The sequence below is a fragment of the Spinacia oleracea genome, chromosome 1 (assembly GCF_020520425.1).
Source record: "Spinacia oleracea cultivar Varoflay chromosome 1, BTI_SOV_V1, whole genome shotgun sequence".
NCBI classification, from domain to species: domain Eukaryota; kingdom Viridiplantae; phylum Streptophyta; class Magnoliopsida; order Caryophyllales; family Amaranthaceae; genus Spinacia; species Spinacia oleracea.
Window position 1 is genome coordinate 130268338 of NC_079487.1, and position 22939 is coordinate 130291276.

At 36.3% G+C, this 22939-nt stretch overlaps 1 long non-coding RNA gene across 10 annotated transcripts; it reads right to left on the reverse strand.

Moving 5' to 3' along the window:
- Positions 1–3952: 3952 nt before the first annotated feature.
- Positions 3953–13832, reverse strand: LOC110803487 (uncharacterized). Of its 10 annotated transcripts, XR_008920939.1 has the most exons (9): positions 13818–13832; positions 12761–13001; positions 12363–12500; positions 9726–12132; positions 8121–8246; positions 7726–8023; positions 6415–6624; positions 5427–5610; positions 3953–4365 (listed from the first exon to the last, which is right to left on the reverse strand). It is a non-coding gene; the product is annotated as an uncharacterized lncRNA (long non-coding RNA). The 10 variants fall into 10 exon arrangements; XR_008920942.1 differs by having other exon boundaries at positions 6415–8246; positions 9726–10671; positions 12089–12132; XR_008920944.1 differs by having other exon boundaries at positions 6415–8246; positions 9726–11199; positions 12089–12132.
- Positions 13833–22939: the final 9107 nt, after the last annotated feature.

The window sequence follows — 22939 nt, forward strand, 5'->3', positions numbered from 1 at the left end:
ATACTGAAATGTATGTAAATATCCTAATAATACGGAGTATTTTGCATATAAACAAATTTCAGTATCTTACTCTCACGTGCAACGCACGTGCTTTTCACTAGTAAGGAGAAGTTAGTGAAATAATATGAATACATACACTAAATCTAGCATTCAACCATCCTAACCCAACTACTTAGGTGAGTAAGAGAACCACCATAACTGAACAGAAGCCATCACAAGTCACAACAACTTGGATCAGACTGCATCAAGACTGATGGTATGATGCTGCTTATTAAGACCAATTCAATGAGTCAACTAAGGTCATGAAATCAGCATTGCTACCAATCTAACAAACTAGCAGCTGGAACCAGGAACCAAAATTACAGCAGCCCCAAAATATACTTCAATGTTACAATATCTAACTTTATAACATTAACTTTTGAACAATTGGGATTACTTTATGAAGAAATGATATTAAGCTAAGTGAAATGTTAGTGATTGAAATAATCCAAGAGTTTTAGCATGATTTTCAAAATTATATGTCACATCCATGAAGAAAATAAAAGAGGAAGCATACATTAATTTACAAACCTTCAGATCATGCATAGTAAAAGGCTCCTCGTGGATGATATGGAATTGCAACTCGGAGATAGCAACACATGGTATATTGGTATACCACGTACGTACAATTGTATTCATCTGACAGTCTCTCCAAGAGTTCAGAACCAGGACCAGAACCAGTACCATCAGTCCACCACCAACAACATGGAAAACTAGAAAGCCTTAAACACTTGTACAGTTACGAGCTTTATGATGTATTATTTTGGGAATTTATATAGGACCCTTAAAGAATGACTCCAGCCATATAGCAAAAACTACACTAGCAGACATAAGCATTCGGTTAATGACAGAAACCCAATTAGATGCATCATGGCTGTCAACATATATTTTAGTTTCCAAGCAACTACACCCCATGGGACTTCCATTAGAAACAGGAGTTCTGGAATTACTAACTGAAAGAAATGTAGTACTGAGCTTGCTAACTCTCCATAAATAATTCACTATTTTTAAAAGAAGAATGTCTAACCAAAAGGAAATGTAAAACGATTTTTAAAGCAGAGTTAGGAACTAGACCCAGCTTGTTGCACTTATGATATTCGTCCGAATTTCGTTACAACATTTATGTTTTCTCCATAAAAACACCATTTCTTAACTAGTTAAAATCAAGATTTATACCATACATAAAGCTAATGACATTTAGCAATCAAAGCTCGAATCAAATTTGATTAAAAAAAAAACCCAGTAGTCACTGCTAAATCAGGGTTGCAAGAACTAAGCATTGGATTGGAAGAAGCATTTCATCGAACAGGTGTTATGCATGAACAAAATGACATTAATTAGGACCAAAATCACCAGTCTTTTCACAATTTGACTACGCATATCCCCTCAAACCCTCAAGGAACTTGCAAACATCCAACAGTTCTTCTAAGAACATTTACTGGGAAAAAGTCTCCAACATAGATAGCTCCGCCCTGAACAAATAATTAATTTGTTTCAACTAATAATTATGTAAACATAAAAATAAATTTCAATGATAACCAATATGAAAAAAAACACAACCAAAAATTTCGATGAGTGCTACAAATTGTTTCATATACTTCAAATCATTACAACCCACAAGTTCCATATAACAGATCGAAGGAACGAGTTTCTGAAAATAAGAGAAATTACATGTTAAAACAACTTTTAGATTTGGATTACAATCGACGATTCATGCTTCCTTTGAGTGAATTGGTCATAATTACGATCAACATCGACAAGTTTCTGATTTTCAGATTAATAGTTTTTCATGGAAAAATTTGGCTCTCAATTCTTCACTTAATTTTGGGCGCCAAAACTCCCGCTCTTGTAAGCTAAGTGACACCCTTACCCCAATTCCCCCAATTTTCCTTAGCTTTCCCCTTCTTGAATGTTTCTTAAGCTGAGTTGGCCCAATCGCATACCCGGGTATATTGACTGTACCTATGGGTAAGTGTATGGACTCCCCTTTGTTAACTTGTTTGGTCAGGGAAAAATTCGCATGTGCGAGGTTTCATGTGAGCGGATAGGTTGCGGAGTGACATGTTTGAAGCGTGTGACGTATTTTTTTGTCAAATTTACTTTAAATGATTAACTTAATATGGACTATGGAGTACTGTATAGAGGTACAAGAATAGACTTTCAAAATACTTTACGCACCTTTTATACAATAACTAGTGTGTACTGTGGCTCGGACGTTGTCTCAGATTTTGACTTTTATTCGGATTTATATGTTAAAAATATATGCCCACATAGATGGTGTTGTCATAGAATTACAGAGGTGACATTAAATTAGCGACCGATTAGCAACATCTCCAAACTGAAACCCCACATCCGAAAATCAAAACAAAGTCGGGACCTTTTCTTCATAATTAGTTGATTAATTACTCTGAAAATTATTAGTGCACCGTGCACCCAAGGAAATTTTTATATCCATTAGTGGCCCTTATCACATTTCCTCCTCACATGTAAGGAGAAAATGTGAAGGGGTGCACGGTGCACCAAGGCCTATTTATTGGCATTTGAAGCTATAAAGACTTATAGCCTAGAAGATTCTACAATGCTCCTTCAAATGAGTTCTCTATAAATATCTAGAATGTTCCCACCTCCAAGAAACCAGAAAATAAAAAAAAGGCTTCTAGAAAATATTATACCATCCAATCATCCATGCTAGAGTTAGTCATCCATGTTAGAACACTCTAGAGAAAGTCAATCTAGAATACCCAAAAGCACTCTAGAACTTTTAGCCAAGCACTAAATTTGGAATTTCTTTTATTTTCAACCTTATTATTGGAAATGGTTCAAATATACGGAGTATAAGCTTATGACATTATTTTTATTTATTTTTGTACTTCAAATTCCTAGGGTGGAAAATATTTATTTGTGGAAAAATGGAATTGTGACTACAACTTCCCAAAAAAGAACTATTGTCCACCCTTTTCTTTTCCAAAAATATAACCCTACGTACTCCATAGTTTATAATATTTTATCGATTTTTTCTGTAAAAATTGTGCATCGCATACACTACTATTAAACTAACCCAATTCAGAAATTAAACTAGTGTGTGGCTCGGACGATGTCCCAGTTACTACTTTGAATAATTAAAATTCAAGATTCTTCTCAGCTCAATATTTGACCAGATACATGTAGTCCATAAAATTAAAAAGATTCATTAATTTCGTCAACTACACATGTACACTACATCATTTATCACGACCAAGTAATTTTTCAATTAGATCTTCTTACAATTCGTTAAAGTTATTTGGTTAACAACATAGGAATTAGAAATTTTTAATGATTGATCAAAGAGGGACTAGGTAATTTATTTCCAATTTTGTAGGAACTTAAGTTTCCCATGAATTTCAACTTTCTCCAATGTTACTTTTTTTTATGTCAACCAAACAAATAACTAGCGAATCTATAAATTTCAACTTCCTCCCCTTTTCACTTTTTTATGTCAATCAAACAACTGGTCAATCTATAAATTACCATGAGTTTTCACTTTCCCATTTTCAGAAGTCAACCAAATAACCTCTTATTTGATTGGAACACGATTGTAGGATTTATAAGATCACAAATTCTTATTTATAATGGGTGTACAATAAATATTGTACACCGGAGTAAAAGTTGACTCAAAATGCTTAAAAGTTACATTTATATATGTAAAAGTTACCTATTTTTTAATGATAAATTTCTTCATTTGAATAAAATTTATTTCTTCAAAATCACTAATAATGTATAAATTAATCATTTAACCCTTTAAAATATTTATCTATCAACTTTTTAATTTTATAATATTAAAGTTACAAAAAAATAGGTTAAAGTTACAAAAAAACTTCATAAAAGTTATCTTAGTGTACAATAAATTTATTATACACCTTGTGCGCGCAAGACCTTTTGTTATAAGATGGCACGGGAGACTGTCACCGTTGCTCATCATAACTTCCACTTTCTTTTAACAGAGAAATCAAAAGTAGTAGTTAGTACAAGGATTCAATTTTTTTACAAAACCACCGTAACGATTGCACCGCTTTTCAAGGCATCCTTGGGCCCTTAAGCAGTGAAGTCTTACATAAATACAGATCCCCCTATCTTCTGTCAGCATTTCTAATTCAACAGTAAAAAAGAAGCTAAAATCTAATTTCTTTCCTTCCTGAAATCTTGAGTACTAGGCAGCACTTCTTCTACAATTCCACAAATAATCAAATGTTCATACAAAAACAAGGACTACCGGAAACTTTGAAAGCGCTGGAGCACTGATTTCTGCAGAAGTAACCTCAATCGACTCCCAAGCAGTCAACGGATGACCTGATGCAGAATTTTACAAATCAAACCATCCCAGAAAGAAAATAAAAAACCTCAAAAAGCACAGGGAAAATCACATTAAATAGGCCAATGTTTGTAAGGCAGGACCCCCTCCCCCAGCTAAAAACCCACTTTAATTCCTTCTTATGTTAGTAGTTTCATCTGAAATCAGATCAATCTGATCCAAAATGCAGCACAGAATGTCAAACAGACACTAAGAAAATATATAATGGGACCTAAAATAACTATTTTCTTATGTGTACTTCCACTTGACAGTTAGGTTTCATGAAAATAGATATAAGTGAGTATTACTAATTAGAGAGAAGCTTAGCTTGTCTGATTTGGTGCTTATTGGTGTCTCGAGTTCGAGACTTTAGAGCACTCTCATACAGTCAAACGTACCTTCTTACCCTTTCTTAAAGTGAGAACACCATATTCACATGCTCACTTTAATAACCAGTGTTTCATAAACATATGCAATTTGAAACACCACACCCTAAAACCATAAAACAGCACAGGAGATAACACCTATCGAACATCATTTGGTTTTAGTTTCATGGGTATCTAACTTACTAACTCCCAGTATACCCCTACGATTATGTGTCTGTGTACAAAAACCTAGGTTTTTGAAATATATTCCAGGAATATTTCAAATTCAGTAACTTATTCCACACCATTGACCACCCCTGCAAGATTTCCCCTCCAAATTGAAACTTATATTCATTCATAAAAGAACCAAAATGTCCCGAGTTCTCCTTAATTCAAACTACCACTCTTCATTGATTTCATCTGTCAAAAACTACGCAATGTGGCATGGTAATAAACATTACCATCACTCAACTTGCTTAACATAAAAAACAAAGTGGACAGTATCTATTCCCTTGATAACTTCATGGACCTCCTCAGAATATTTGCCACAGAGCAAATCAGAAATTTCACTTGCTGGGATATTTCCAACACACTTTATCCAATTGACTATTCTGAAAGCTTGAAACAACATTTGTAGACCACATAACATATTCAGATATGATAATATACTCATGTGAAAAGTAAGGAAGACTAACCCAGTCAAAATTAACAAATATGTTCAATACCCTCACACATCATCAGCTTTTCTAGGAGATTGATTTGGAATAAGTATCATCTCAGCATCTGCTTCATGTGCTTCAGCGGCCAACAGTAACATTGATCTAGCATTTCTATCTGGTTACAGCCAGACAATATCATCTCTTCATAGACAGATTGAACCTGGAGTACTTTAAACCATCAGTATATAAATCACAGAATTTAATATGCTTTCCAGTTCATATACTGTATCTTGTTTCTAGACTTCTAGTACAATACCAAGTCGCATATTAACCGTGGTAATCTCGAAATATGTATGCTTCCTCAGCTTCACTAAAATAACAATACTTTCTAGTTATACATGATTTAAAATAATACCTACATTTTTCTTATTGAGACAGAAAGAGTAGTATGTATATACTCGTAGTAATCTGGTTCTCGTAACTATCTAACAAATTCTCTTATGGCCTATGAGCGTCTTGAAAAGTCACATTTACCCCCTTTCTTTGGGGGGTAAAGGCCATGTAAGTTACATGATGTAAATGGCTAACTGCGGTGAGATGTGAAAACGTGTGATGCAAGCATTTTTGTGAAAATATGCACAGACCAATTAAGCATAATAATCCAATATAATTAGCGTAATGTGTTGCATACCTAATTTATTCGTATCCTTAATTATTAAATACTTATAATAAACCTAAATTAATCAATTACTATTGTAAGAAAACGAAACAAGCTGATTCTCAGCACGAACTCCAAACCCCAGTTCTCATGAAAGGACTCAAATTGAGCTCGAGTTGTCAAGACTTGGCAAACTTCAACTGAGCCGTAGCTCGAGCTAAAGCTTGCAGAGGCAGCCTTGCTCGGACAGCTAGGACTCAGCCAGCTTGCATACATCCCTAAAGGGGAAAGGTTCAGGTGTGTAACGCCCTTTCATTAGCAATTGACACAAAACTACCCAGCAGGCCATCATATAGTCTAGTATACCTGTACAGGGATCTTCCGGTCAATTGAACTCAGCTTTCCTGCAAGCTTTTTGTCGTGACCACAAATCACAAGAAGTCGACCTGTTGGCTCACCAAGGTTAGCATCATATAACGCATTTCCAAGAGCTCCTGCAGTAGCCTCAATAGGCCTGATGCCTTCCCCTCCTCCCATTAACAAAACAGCAGGAAGATGCTCATCCATTCCAAGTTCCTTACGTAACTCATGCCGAGGAAATAAAAAAAAAAATATTAGAAATACGACTGATACGAGAAACCGATACTCCAACAAAAAGGGGGAAAATATACACACAAAAAAGTGGGGAAAAAAATTCCAATGTAAAGAAATCCAATAAAAGTATTGAATAAGCAGTAAGCAAAGTATTGACTATCAATATTACAACGTCACCAAAATTATGCTTGTAAGAGGAAAGCCAATATTAACCAACACAAATGGAAAACATGAGTACACAGAAGAGCCAGCTTACACGTCACGGCAAAGATATAGATTCGTCCATAATCACAGTACAACTACCAACAAATTACAAACACGATAAAGTGGACAAGAGCCCAAGTAAAATTCTTCATTATAGTCTGAGACCAGATATACTAAAAATCTGTCAGGGCAGGGTTGTCTAGCTTGCTAACACAGCTGGTCCATTTTGATAAAAGTTCTCAAATTCTAGAACAGGCACAGAAACTGGACAAGAGTAAGTTTAATATTCTCTTTATTGTTCAGTATAAACATCATAAGTGGATCAATTATATCTTTTAGTCAAAGCCATCTAGCCCAAAGTATGATGCGATAGAACCCTTTATCTAAAGGTAGAGAGCAACAAGTCAGGAATATATGAGATTACGGAAAGAGGGTGTATAAAAAGTAGACTTGCACTAAGGAGAATGATCTAGATGGAATATGCACTATTAGGCAGTATCCAACCACATATAACAATATATGCATCTAAGGAGGCAAATAATTCACTCCTCGAGGCAAATTCAAAAGGCTATATAAATCAGCAATTACTTTTGTCAATAAAAAATAGATGACTGGCCAGAATAAAGAAAAACCCAATAAAAAGTAGATGACTGATCTTAAAGAATTGTCAACCAAAAATCTGCTAAATTATGAACTGCAATCAACACAATCACATACAAAATTATTAAGCATTAAAAAATAATAATTATAAGAAGGGGACAAGAAGATTAAGAAAATAGTAGGATAGACAAGTTAAGAAAAAAAGGAAGAGCACATATTCACATATAACTCTGTAATCTTGAAAATAGAGAGGATTTGAGCCATGGGCAAAACTCTCACCTCAAGCTCGCATACTGTCCCTAGTATTTCTCACCCTGAAGCTTGAGCCATGGACATGATTCTCCTCCAGACATTAAATGACCCTCAACAACCCAAATAAATTTTTAAAAATAAAATGTAAGGAAAAAGAAGCTCAGAATGGTAGTAGTAAACAATAATATTATTGCATTTTCCTGGTAAAAAGAAAAAAAAGAAACAGGAGATTGCTGGAGTATACAAAGGGGCGTTTTGCTGCTCCAGATTGGCCACAAGCGGTGATAAGTGCATTGAACACAACTCGATCTGGCTTCACATTCTACTGCAATATAGGTATGCTTCATTTGGCTTTTAGAGTTACTGAGCAGGTAGTCTAGATATCAAGCCAATTAATCTCTAGATATACAATAACTCCATACCTTAGACCTTAAATCCCATAAAGACCAAAGGCTTTAGCTACCTGGCCAGCTCTTGCAGAACCATCAATAAGAGCTCGATATATGAAGATTTGGTTCTACTCAAACACTCACCATTTCAGGAATGACCTGGTGAACAAAGTCCAGAGTGAACCATAAGAGATTATAAATAAGAAAAGTAAGGACAACATGACATCGAAATCCATAAACAAATACTCCATAATACTCTGGGCATAAAACTGTGACTTTAAAAGGAAACGAAAATTACAAGATGAAAAGGAAGAAAAATCTTAATCAAAATATAAAGGAAGAGCGAAGCATAATTAATCGACAAGCCCTATGATGTTTGCATACATGTCTTTGATCTGTAACCCTACAACTACAGATCAATTTAGTCATTCCTGTAAGAAATTAAACATCATTGATAATTTGATTAATGAGAAGTTGCTTATCTCATCATAGCCAAATCACGAGTTATAGCAACATCACCCCATTTCCGGATAATTTTTTAAAGCAATCCAAGAGTCATTGCAAAGTTTCAGTCGCTAATTAACTAAAATCTAAACCATAAGACTAAAATTCAATTGAAGAACGAAACTTGATCCTTCTTCTTCTGATTGTTGTGATTCTTGTGAATAATTTTCACTATTCTCAAAATCAACTAATTCAACAAAACTTTCCCACTTTGACTACCTAACTGTACATCAATGATGGGAAATTAGTGCAATTATAAGCATCAAATTACCTAAATGCGATTATAAAGACGGCGAATATAGAATCGTCATCAAACAAACTCATCGGCGCAGAACCTAACTTTTATTTTAAAAAATAACACAATTAGAAATAGAATTCGAACATTAATAGCTGGATATTAAAATTTTGAAAATGTAAGGAGAAATCAACCTTAACACTGCTAGGAAACAACCTATCAATGATACTACGGGAAAATCACAATTTTTTCCATAAGCGAATAATAATCCATAGTTTAAGTAGGATGTTAATGCAGTGAATTATGGAACCGTAATCATCTTTTTTTGGGAATATTTTTAATTGATCGAAAATTCACCAGATCTCTCCATATTAGGATGAAATCGAGGAGAATTGAGATCTGGGAAATTAAAGGTTTCAAAAATGGCGTCGGCGATATTGAAAGGAGAGAGGAATTGGAAGGCGGGCGGGCGGGAGAAAGGAGAAGCCAATCCTCTCGAACTTTTCGGGTTAATTGAATCCACTAAATCAACCTCCCAAAACAAAAATCTAAATTCTTCCACACAACCACAAGCACAGACATTGTGACAATAAGATCAAAAGCATAAAATTACACCATTTAAAACACAAAAAGCTCCAAACTCTACCCCGAAAAATCATAATAAAAACAACCCAGCTCAATAACAACAAACCCGCCCAGATCCAAACAATCAATACCCACTAAATAAAATAAAATAAACAAAACGGCATCGTATGCATAGAGATCTGGAACAATTTGGGCCAATGTTAAGACAAAAGAAACAAGAAAACATGTTCAAGCAATAAACGAACCCAGGGTAAACCACAATTGCAGATGATAAATAAACAGTAAACCACATAAAGGACGGAAGAGAAACGCACCAAGGCCCAGATACCAAACCGATTCCGGAAAAAAAAAAGTTCCCTAAAAACAACAGTAGGAAATCTCCCAGGCACGCTCCCGAGATCTGATTTCTGGGAGACTCCTAACGCAACGCACGCGACCCAATGCATTGGGTCCACATCTCCGGTAGGTTTCCACCGAGCAAAAACAGAAGATGTCGACAACGAAGAAGAAGGCCGCGCCTCCATGGACAGCAGATCTGCAGAGAAAAGGCTGGAGGTGAATGAGAGGCGAGGGAGAAAGAAAGGCAAACCCGATAACAAACCCTAGATGACAATAGCAAAACAAAGAGAGGATGAAAAGGAGGGCGGATTTTGAGAGCAGAGTATGGAGGTGAAGGAGAAGCAAGGGAGAGAGTAAGGAACACAGAAGTAGGTCATACGAAGGGCTTTTTAGGGATAATACTATTGCATGAATGGTTAAACTAAGGTTCTCACTTTTAAAAGGTTGTAGATACTCTGTATTAACATATAAAAAAGATATTGAAAGAACCTGATAACATATAAAAAAAAATACTCTATCTTTGACTAATCGTCTATCTCTGAAGTCTATTCACCAAGTTTACTTGGAACTGGGGCTGGGGTAGTATGAGGTTAGAACGTAGTTTCATTGTAAGTTCTGTTCTAAAAGAAGTATTGCATTACCTTGGAGTCATTGTAATTCACCCATTCGAAAGGATAGTGTCAGGTAGTCTGCGTGAGTTTTCTTTCCTTATCAAAAAAAAAAAGAAAAAAAAATATAAAAAAAATACTCTGTATTAATAATATGAATAATACAACATGGCAGTAGTCTAGCTAGGATGAGCTCACTTCCTTTCTATTTGCGTGTTTGCCGCTTTGATTACTATGGAGTGAGTGATTTCTTATCTCCTACAACTCCTATAATATGTGTATTCTCATGAAGGACATAACTCCCGTTTAATTCCTGGATATATTAGAGATCAAGTAAAAACAATACACGAAGTATTTTCAATGCTATACATCAGACAATATAAATACAATCACTATTTCACAATAAAATACTTCGTGTATAAAAATTGCATACAAAGTATAAAAATCTACAATCACTATTTCACACGCAATTTCTTTCACATAAAATACACATGCCTATGATGATTAGAGGATGTTGATAGATACGTAAATTAAATACTTGGCATCGTAAGATTATACTCCGTATGAACAATAAGAAAAAGAGCAGACAATCTTAATACTCAAAGACTGATTTAATAGGAATTACACCTAGTAGTAAAAGACATTGAATAGGATAAGAGACGGATGTGTTTTTGGGTGAACATCCTTAAAATCTGCTTGGTAGTACTGAAAGCAAATCACCTCATGTCTGTCCTTTGAATCATAGTTACTCAAATAATTATACCACATCTGTCCATCAAGAATGTGACTATGATTTTAATACTTGCAAATATGATCCATTATCTTGCATTCTCCACCGGTACTGGAAAAAAAATATCCCTATCAAATTAAACCATTCTAGAAACTTCAACTTTCAACATACAACCCGATTGTATTTGAGTATTATTTTCAGTATTGTTTCTAGCTATGTGATGTATCATTACTCCACGAGGCCATCATGAACCTTGAAATTTAGAGTATCTTAACCTATGATTTGAAGACCTTACGCAATATCTTGATCAATTCTTGAATAAACTGACAATGGATCTAAATTATCAAGTAATACTTTGTATAAGGTTTTGTTTACTTGGGTGTAAATAACACATTTCTAATCAAGGATCGAGAGAATAGAAAATGACAATTTACAACATAAAATAGTGCAACTAAGAAATCAATCATCCAAACCGTATAATTTAGGTAATATTGTACTGTAGTTGAATCATATCAATAATAAAAAAAATAACCCTTTGACTCATATTGTGGAGGAGTGAATCATAATGCAGACAACACCTTGAACTCAAATTAATCATAGATTTCTTGAACCATTTACTTTAAGTAATACACACCCAAAAAAATTTGCCTACAGCCATATACAATCTAAAACCCATAAACACAACAAAAATCATAAAAGAAATAATCTTCTTCAAATGAATGTCTTCATAAGTTTTATTTTCCAATTCCATCCCAAAATCAAAATTCTCAATCAAATCTACAACATACACTGAGAAGGGAAAGAGAAGAAGAAATATTTGATACATATACATATTGGGACTAAATTACTGATCAGAGAAAAAAGAAAGAACAATTAAACACGAGTACATTTACCTTGTTTAATTAATTTGTCAGATACACAAAGAAAATCGCAAAAAACATCATTACACCAACCGTGACAAAAATAAAATACACAAATCATTTTTGAGGAAAAAAATTACCCAATTTCTTTGTGTGGTTGCCGTAGTTATGTTGAATTCAATTCCTGCAATTGAACAGTAAACAATTATTCAAATTACTAAACAAAAATCAAAAATTTGCAAAAATGAATTGAAACTGCCATTTGAGAGAGGAAACGTAGAATTCGGATATCCAAACCCAAAATTATCATTATTGAAGTAACAGAATTGTGAAAGATCAAACTGTAATAAGCGGTAACGATGGAATGAAATTTATCTTCAAACAGATTTCTTATTTTATCTTATTTTATCAAACCTGAAATAAGTGAAAATAAGGTGAAGAGAACAGAGCCTCAGTTACAACATGGCCCTTTAGCCTATACCACGGTCCATTTGCATTATATCCAACAGCCTCACCATGCAACTTGTCCATGGTAAACATGCTTGCATATTTCTGTTAAACAAGGTACATAAATCATCATCAAGACATAATCCAACCACACACGGTCACAGTTGGAAAACAGCCTCTAGGTAAATTCTAATAATTTCTAACCACTAATAGCTGGTACTACGTGCTACCAAGCCCCGCAGAAGTTATATACTGGCGCATCCAATTATCCAAACATCTTAAGTCTTAACTCTTAAGCTACAAGAATACCCTAGAACTGAATATCATCTTAATGGTATGCAATCAAAACGATAATGTCAGCTTACAATGAGGGCAGGAGAGCGGCAAAATGTTGCGCCATTGGCATTTGTATCAACATACTAGCTAGTAGACGTCTTTCAGCAGCTGCATCGCCAAAGGTCGCGAGTCATTCAAGTCAACTGGTGCACTGTACACTGTCCATGGAGCACCGTGGGAAACTTAAACGTGTATTCAAGTCAAAGGTCGCGAGTCATTCAGAGTATTAACGTGTATCATCAGTAGATGGAGATGGTAGAGTAGTATAACCTGGTTGATAAGGTTATAAACCAAGAAAGAAAAGCAATAACTTATTAGTGGCGCAAAAAAAGAAAAACGACATGGAAAACGTACTACAAAAAGCATAGATGGGGGATCCACGCATAGGTGCATGTTAGTTAAGCGCAATCATCAAGTACGTATATGAGGAAAAAATACATCCAATTCAATATTATATTGCGCAAATAATAAATAATATAAAGCTACTTTTGATTCAACTAACAAAATCTGCAGAGCTGCAACTTTATCCTAAACATTATAAACACTGGAAGATGTGTAAATTCAACTATGCACAAGAAAACAGGAACTTGTCCTGCCCCTGGATAAATAGTAGTGTAAACAGGAAACCAGCTCTATGAGTTGTCTGTTAAAGAGAGTTTCTATAAACTCCAATTTCATCTTGCGTACAGAAAAACAAGACATGCCTTCAAGACCATAACTTATTACAAACCACTTAATACAACTCAAAATAGTTGTAAGAAAGAGCCATGGCAATGTGCAGACAAGCACGATAAAATTAGTTTCAAACAAAAAGAAAAGCACAAGTCCCATGAAATCTCTTGCATTTAAAACTTCTCCCGGCCCTCTCGCAATGCATGTACCACCTTTACTGTTTTCATAAGAGTTAAGTATCACATTCGCAAGCATTATGCGTTTGTTCAATTGACTAATTTTCTGAATCATCTAAGATGCCAAAAAATCTCCAAGCATAAAATAACCCTTTGGGACTAATTGGGAGTAAGGATAAGTTAACTTGAAATAGAAATAGAAGGAAAACAATAGCCAAACCTCATAAAGAAAACATACCTGAAAAAACAAACGAAGATTAGATAATACAACATCCCATACTTCCTCCACGTCATTTTTCTTATCAGCTTCTGAATTTGCAGCATTGGTACCCTCCCTATCCAACTTCAAGACCAAAAAATATGTTTATTACATTATCTCATGCATCATATACTTAATACTTGTGAGCAGAAGATAGTTCAAAATCTCCCCATTAATGTATTAAGTGAGGCTCAAAGGAAGAAATATGTTCTAATCCATAAAAGTACCAAGTATCCCACTCATTCTCTCCTCCTCGCCCTGTAAGTCCCTCTTCTTCTCGCGTCTTTTTTAGTTTTGCAAATTTGAGAAAGTATATACTACGTAGATCCCTCTCCATCTTGTTCCCTTTTCCACTCCCCTCTCGCCCATTGACCCATATTTACGGTTTTGCAAATTTTAAATGTTTCTTCCCACTATGCTTGTGTTAGTGTTTTTTTCATACTTTTTTTACAAAATCACTCTCTCTCTCTCTCTCTCTCTCTTTCTCTCTGTTGGTTTACAGCATTGCCAGCATGCTGATCAATCGTTCATTGTAAGCAATGCAGCCATACATCAGCACAACAACAACAGCAACAACCACATCAATGCTCTAAAGTCCAAGCAAGCTTCTAGAAGATTTCCTAACTGATTTCCCTTGAAATCAGGAGGTTGTTAGAGCTGCATATTTATGATTCATGTAATGATATCTTGTATGTAATCTGAGATGTACAAACCAAGCATTCCCATTGGTTTAAACACATCACTAGTTGTAGCTAACAAAGCTGTATATATACAGCTTGATCATTGTAATTCATTTTCATCATTCATCAATACAAACATTCTCTCTTTCTCTTAATCTTTTCTAAAACAGAATTCATCCTAGAAGGAGAATTCTGACACTCTCTCTACAAACACGGTATCTAATGGAAAAACAATAAAAACATAAAATGAACTTTGGTAACTGTTATCAGCCTACCAGCTACTTCAAACCTTATAATAGAAACATAAAATGCAGCTTTGCTCGGAGCAACACAAACTCTCGATCTAGGCAAATTGGATTTTGAAAAAAATCACATAAAAACAAATGGTTTTAACTTTTAACTGTGCACATTAGCCATGAGGTGTGTGAGATACTGAAACCTGAACAACAATAATGTTACGATTTCAGAAGTACATTTGCAAAGAACCTCTGTTACTAATCAGAAACTACCAAAAAACTACTTTGCACTTCGTATATCTTTCAGAAATAGCCTTGTCACTAAGCCCAACCTGATGTCAACTTGACGTTGATGAGTTTGTATAAGCTCAGAAATAGGAGACAAAGAACATAGATACTTATTCATCCCAGTTAATCTTAAGATGATGCCTTTCCTTACCTAGATAAGCTGACACCAACTGAGTTCCTTGAAAAATGGGTAGCAAAAATAACAGAAAGGTATGATATGAAAAATGATAGAAACAAGCCAAACAACTCATAAAGAAAGAAATTCAAGCTAATGGGATTAACAATGAAACAAGGCTTATAGGCCTCCATTTCAAACTGAGAGCCGAGATGCAGATCGGAGTCCCAACTTCAAATAAATTTGCTGTGCAGGTAAGACATTGGTGAAAACATCAACCAATTGCTCCTGAGTAGGAACACCGCACATACTCAGGTTTGACAACACCTTCCAGAGACTTGTCATGTAAAAAATGGCAGTCTATTTCCACGTATGAGGTGCAGATCAAACACTTATGAGGACCATAAGATTCATCCAATTCACTAAGAAACTGGTAGAGTTGTACATCATGTTGATGATCAAGAGCCCGAGTAAGTGCTTGAACCTCTGTATTCATGGTGAGTAGGAGGCAAAAGGTTGAGGGATACAAGCTAGCTCTTCCCAAATATCATATACAACTGTTGTTTAGGTGATGTGGCAAAACCATACAGCCAATAATTTTTTTAGAAAACTAATCCCTTTTTAAAACAACCCGCCAACCCAGGCCCTCATTTTTCAGGGGATACACCAGTATGTGGTGCAACAGTTTACTAAAAATCTTCTAGGACTCGAGGAGTTGAGGTGAGGTCGTTTACACTAACAATGTAATGAAGAAGAAGAAGAAGAAGAATGGATGCTTTTTCCAAGTTACCTATGTTTGGTGCTTGGGGAGGACTGGGCCATATCCTATTGAACCTTAGCTGAATTGCAATGTCACTGAGGACACTGACAGAATTCAGTCTCCTACTGCAGCAATAAAAGCTAAGTTCAATCACCACTTCATGAACAGCAGCAGCAGGAAAAGATGCTGAAGAAAAACCCAAATAAGAAAACGGGAATGAGTGACAAAATCCAGGAGTAAATAGGTCTGGAGGTCCCTAAACTTTGCCAAAATGAGCAGTTAGGTCCCTCAAGTTTCAAAAGGAGCATTTAGGTCCCTCAAAATGGATGGAAACCGCTGCTTTTTGACTTCTGTTACTAACGTCTGTTAAATGAATTAAAAATAAAAGCAAATTAATATAAAGGGCAGAAAAGGACAAAATAACAGTTACTTTTACATATTAACAATAATTAAATAAAGGGAAACCCTTTTAAGTTAGCTTTTTACAAAAAAACTAGCAGTTCAAAGTATTTAACAAGGCCATTTGTACCCAAATTATTCAACACTTAATAAAATAAAACAAAGGATCAACGCTTCCTACTAATCAAATCCCCCAAATTAACACACCCAACAAGCATAGGTTAATCAACAACATTTCTCAGAGACAATTTATCAAACACCTTGTGTGCACACCCAAGTAACTTACATTTCCGGTAAAATTCATCCGAGCTCAAACCCATAAACTCCATGCATCATCATCATCTTCAATCTCATGTTTAATCAGCAAGTCAGCAACTCATACATGAAATCTAACGAGCCTACGACTAATGAGGCAATATTAGGTACTTCCGTTTTTCTACAGTCTAATGAGTGTCAATTTGTCTTAGAGTTAGTGTAAAATGTGATACTTTACAACTAAGGTGTGTTTTGGGAGCTTTGTAAGGCCGTAAGGATTTGCATCTCCACCATGTCAATATGTCGTACTTAATTTTAGGATAATGCAACACCCTTATGGGCTGTATATAAGGAGCTAATACTTGCTATCACATTTGGTATCATAGATTGGTAGGAGAAAAAGATAATGAGCCTCTGAGTGTTGGCATCACACCCTTCAATATAATCTGTTTAATTTTGCAAATTTATTTCTATTGTGGGTTTGCCTTGTCTCCGTTTTTTAGGCTTAAGCATTGAGGGCAATGACAAATGTGAAATTACAATGGAATTGTTGGAGAAATCCAGAAATTAAGAAAGAGAAGCAGATTGAAGAGAATCCATAATAAAATAAAAGATGAGAGAGAAAAAGAGAGAAAAAAGGTAGAAGAAGAACTAGTGGTAGTAGCAGACATCTGGGAGAAGAGAATTTGAAACTTTAGAGTTGTGGAAGAACAACAATTAGCTGAAGTTTATGGCGATAATTGCTGAAAATTTGGAGTAAATTTGCTTGGGTTACTCACTAAATTCGATTTGATTAGGAAGAGTTGTGGAAAAACCTAGAAAAGGGGAATATAAAGGGTGAAACGTGTAAATGGAGAAAAAGCCATATGAAAAAGCTAAGTAAGTTGAAAAGGCTAAGTCATAATTAAAATCAGCTGTTTTCATTTATTTATACACGTGTAAATTAATTTTCCTTTTCTTTAAAGCGGTTTTATTATTATTTTATTGAACTTAACAGAAAATGAAACGGTGTTAACAAAAGTAGCTGATTCCATCCATTTTGAGGGACTAAAATGCTCCTTTTGAAACTTGAGGGACTTAACTGCTCCTTTTGCCAAAGTTTAGGGACCTCCAGTATAGTTTACTCCAAAATCCAGCATATTGTGATATGGAAACATACAAAGGGGACAGCTCCTTCAATTTGATGTGAAAAAGTTAGTAAAAGAATCGGATTAATGAAAGAGTCACTACTCTGTCTCTGAATATGGGGTCAAAACTCAAAAGTAGGCAGCATCACAGCTTACAAGATGTATATATAGCTTGACCCTATGGTCTATTGCTAGAGGCTTTGGTTATACTTGGTATAAGCCAATATCATAGGTCATTACCAACAGAACTTGGGAGTCATAACACGAAAAACAAACCTAAGGTACCACATTAGTACATTACCCTTTGTGTTCTCGTACATAGCAAAGTAGCAGTTATCAAGTACTAACCGCTTTACATACTCTATGGAAGTAGACGGAATCTGATGTAAGGAAGAAATTTTGGTCTTTAACTTATACGGTCAACCCCTGTGTCATTTTTTATGTTTTATGTACGATTTTTCCCTATCATCTACATTCACCAACAATGAATGCTACATTGCAAGTCCAAGTCCCAAACTTTGAAAAACAAAAAATACTTTTTTTAACTACGAAGCCATGGTTGTTGGAGTGTTGAATGACCTGAAAAGAAGTAAAACAGTATTCCCCAATTACGTAAGTAAGAGTGAAGATTTGTATGAATTCCTTCATGTCACCCTGTTTGTTAACTTGTTTTTAGGAGAAAAAACTACTCCGTATGTAAAAAGGAAATCGTTATATTTATAAGGAAAATTTGGTAATATTAATCCAACCTTTGGCCGGTTTTCTTTTATTAATCCCACCTACGACATATTTTTTAATAATCCCACCTTTACTACCCAACGACTTTTATTGGGCTTAAGTGACCGATAACTGGTGAAAAAATCATCGAGATGGTGATGAATTGATGATGATGACTGAATACATCTAGAGAGAGTACTTCCACGTAGGGATATATTACCGCCGACAATAGGTTTATGACGTGTTGGGCCCAATAAAAGACGTTGGGTGGTAAAGGTGGGATTATTAAAAAATATGTCGTAGGTGGGCTTAATAAAAGAAAATCGGCAAAAGGTTGGATTAATATTACCAAATTTTCCTATCAAGCACTTTATTTTTCCCTAGTTTTTCAAAATCAATGGAAAACATGTGAAAACTATGGAAATCTAAAATTCAATTATTAATTTGAAAAATATGTCAAAAACTACATCATAAAATCTTCTTTTTGTGACCTTATACAAAAATGTTTAACTATCTTTGGCCCAAACATGGAGAGATGCACCTAATAAAGTCTATAGGATATGGTCATATGGAGTAGTTCATTAAAACATTTTTTATAACATAGTTTTTGACAAGCTTTCCTAATAATTTCAATAGTTTTCCTCATTAAACTAAGCAAACAATTTAGAAATAGGTAAAAGAAATTACTTTTCAATAGTTTTAGTCACATACTTCCAGGGGGCGTTTGGTTCACACGAGGTAAAGGGAATGGAATCAACAAAGGGAAAGAAAGAGAATGGGAATAAAACCCTTTGATTTAAAATATTGTTTGGTTATCATTTTGTTTGATTCCACCCCTTGAAACAGCCACCGCCTTCTTCTTCCCCCTTGCAGCAGCCGCCGCCTTCTTCTCCCTTCCAGCCGTCGCCGCCTTCTTCTCCCTTCCAGCCTTCTTCTTCTTCTCGTCGCCGCCTTCTTCTTCTCCCTTGCAGTCGTCGTCTCCTTCTTCACCTAGCAGCGCCGGCGCGTTCTTCACCCTCGCGCGGCCTTCTTCTCCTTCGTGCGGCCGTCTTCTCCTTTGCGGCGCCTTCTTCTCCCTCTTTGGTGGTCGATTTGTGGCGGTCGGTGGTGTTAGGAGGGATTTTGGGGGTGATCTCTAGGTAGTTGCGTGGTGGTTGCGTGGTGGTAGTGAGGTGGAGGGAGACGAAGGTGGCGGTGCGGCGAGGGAGAAGGTGTGGGGGTGGGTCGACAGTGAAGGTGGTTCAGGTGGTGGTGGTGGTGTTATAATGTTGGTCAATGATTTTGGGTGGTGTGGGAGGAAAGGGAATGGAAATACCTTGGGGGGCTAGGGTTTCAATGTAGAGGGTTTTTGGGGTAAGTGAATCAGAAAAAGGGGTAAAGGGAATGACAAAAAATGCTTAACAAACAACAACAAAGGGAATCATACTAGTTGATTCTCATTCCCTTTGTTGAAGACCCCCAACCAAACGGCCCCCATTATATTTCCATTGCTTTAGTGTAACTTTGTGATTGGCATGAAAATAAGAGACATTCTAGTTCTAATCTAATGGCAAAAGATGGAATTGATAACGCAATTATGATTATTTAACAAAATCCAGTACTAAACACATCATAAAGAACAGGAGAGAAGAAGCAATAAAACTTAAAAATAGCAAACTAACTAGTTCTGGGACATTGTTAATTGATGCTTGGCTCGCTTATCAACCAAACAACCAGGAGGCCCAGTATGCCTATACTTGACCGCATCCCTTTTCTTCTGTTGCTCTTCAACCCAAACATAAAACAATGTTAATACGCTTCCGCCACAAAGGGCGGCGCGTGACGCAGAACCGACGCAATGTGGAGCCCTGACAGAGCCGGAAGCAACGGCAGAAGCAACAAATACGTTGAAGTTGTCATCCTTTCTACGAAGATAAATCAGCCCTACACACACACCTAGACCTGGTTATTGGACAGGGTACTCCAATGGATATAGGGTTAGGGTCAAGTTAATAGGGCTTTTATTGGGTAGGGCTTTTATTGGACAGGGCCTTTATTGGACAGGGTCATTATAGGGTCAAACTTATACTACAATTATTTTGAAAATTAAAATAGTAATGATACAAAAAATTACGTGTATAGCTTCGTATTTACTTGTACTTGCACATGGCTCTTTTGTTTTTCATTTTTCATTGCTCGTTTATTGACCCGCCCACTAATGACCCGCTATTGACCCGCGATCCGCTTTTGACCCGCCCATTATCGACCCGCTAAAAATGACCCTTTCAATACCCGACCCTCTTTTGACCCGCACCGACCCTGACCCGCCCCGCCCAATAACCAGGTCTACACACACCGTAATAAGCGAGGGTAAACCGCACCCCAATTCCACCCACGGGCGGCGCCTTGAGGCTTGCCGATCGGAAAGATGTAGCGAACCCACGCCTGCCGAATAATCCCTTGGATAAGTGGTATATAAAGCCACCGATTGTACCGCCGATGAATCCTACTCCCGACGAATCAACCACATCGTCCATCCACGTCGCTGATGAACTTTCGTAGGGTTCTCTACGAAACATAGTGTTTTTTTTTTGAACCTATCTCCGTTTGTAAGCTGACGAAACCAATGTTATACAGTTTCACACCAATTCGTGTTTAATTTATAGCAGGAACTGGATGACTGGATCTATAGTTTCAGACTTTAACTCGGAAACCACTTGTTTTTTTCTTTTGACGGGAACTCGGAATTGAACCGACCTACTAGATCTACTCATCTACAGTTCTAGAGTTTAACTAGAAGTAGGAATTACGAAAGTAATTCTATCTATAACTGTACTAATAGAGAATCCCTGAAATTTAAGATGACACATGTCGCTTTCACAATAAAAGTTTTTCCGCTTATTTTTCTTCCCCTAAATAAAAGGATGAATTACGTTATTTTTTTTATTTGTGGCAACAATATCTTATTATTTGCTTCTCACAATCAATTTTGGCTTTGAACATTGTCAACCAATCCATTCCTAAAATCACGTATAAATCTCCTAACTCAAACTCGATCAGGCTAGACAAGAATATGGTCTTGGCTATGGTCAAAGGTACATCTCTATGGATCTTAGTACACTTCACAATCTCACCGGTTGGTATCAATATGGGTACTTCAATTCCCTCGGGTTCTTTCAACTTTAACTTCTCTAAGATACCCTTCGATACAAACGAATAAGTCGCACCAGAATCAAATAGTACTTTAACTAAAATGGAGTTAATAGAAAAAGTACCAGCTATGACGTCAGACGGGGTTTCAGCTTCCTGCCTAGTGATTACATTCAGCTTTCCTTGGGAAACTCCTATGTTATAGCCATCTCCATTGGCATTTCCATTGGTGTTCCGGTTCCCATTCTGCTGATAGTTTCCCCCATGCTTTCCATTACTCTGGTTATTATTGTCGTTGTTACCATTTTGGTAGCCCTTTTGGTTTCCACCATTATTTCCTCCATTCCGGTTCTGGTTATTCCGGTTGTTGTTCTGGCGATTTCCTTGATTGGGTTTCCCATTCTTGGCCCAACACTCAAATTCTCTATGGCCTAGTTTCTCACATAACCTACAAACAACTGGGTTTCCATTACAGTCCTGTCCTGGGTGATTATTATGGCAACGTCTACACTCATAGACTCTCGTTCCATTCCCTGCAGACTGGTTCTTATTCCCATTGTTATTGTGGAAATTATTTCTGTTTCCACCATGATTTCCCTTAAACTGGAAGTGATTATTCCCTTTGTTCTTCTTAAAGTTTTCCTGATTCTGTTGGCCACCACCTTGATTTTGGTTACCAACATCTTTCCTCTTTTCACCAACTCCATTCCTTCTTTGTTGCAGACCATACAAATGGGCAGCTTTCCCGTACAGGGTGTCAAGAGAGGTAAAGGTCTCTCCAGCAAGCATCATTTGCAAATTCATAGTTAATCCACTCTCAAATCTCTGAGCTCTAAGCTCTTCCATTGCCACCACTTCAGGTGCAAACCTAGATAGCTCTATGAACTTGGAATAGTATTCAGTTACAGACATCCCTTACATCCTTAGCTCGGTGAACTCTTGGGCTTTCTTCTTTTTCAGATACGGTGGATAAAACTTGTATCTCAAGGAAACTTTGAATGATTGTCATCCAAATCCAGGTGTAGCTCTCAAAGCCTTCTCACACCTTTGCCACCACAAATCAGCTTCTCCCCTAAGGTAATACACAACACTATTAACCCTAAGGTCTTCTGGGCAATTCACAGCTAGTATAAGCTTATCGAACTCTCTTAGCGAGTTCTCAAGTACAGTTGGGTCTACCTCCCCTTGGTACAAAGGAGGCTTACTCTGGGCCACCTTCTTAAATATTTCACAAGCTGGATCAAGTCCTTGATTATTTCTATTATGTGCTAAGTTCTGCACTACTTCAACTAGTTGCCTAACCACATCGGCAATCCCTTGGGTAGTCATGTCATTTCTCCTGAATAAAACAAAAGGCTAACTTTAACAACTGGGTTGGACACTACCTTGCTAAAG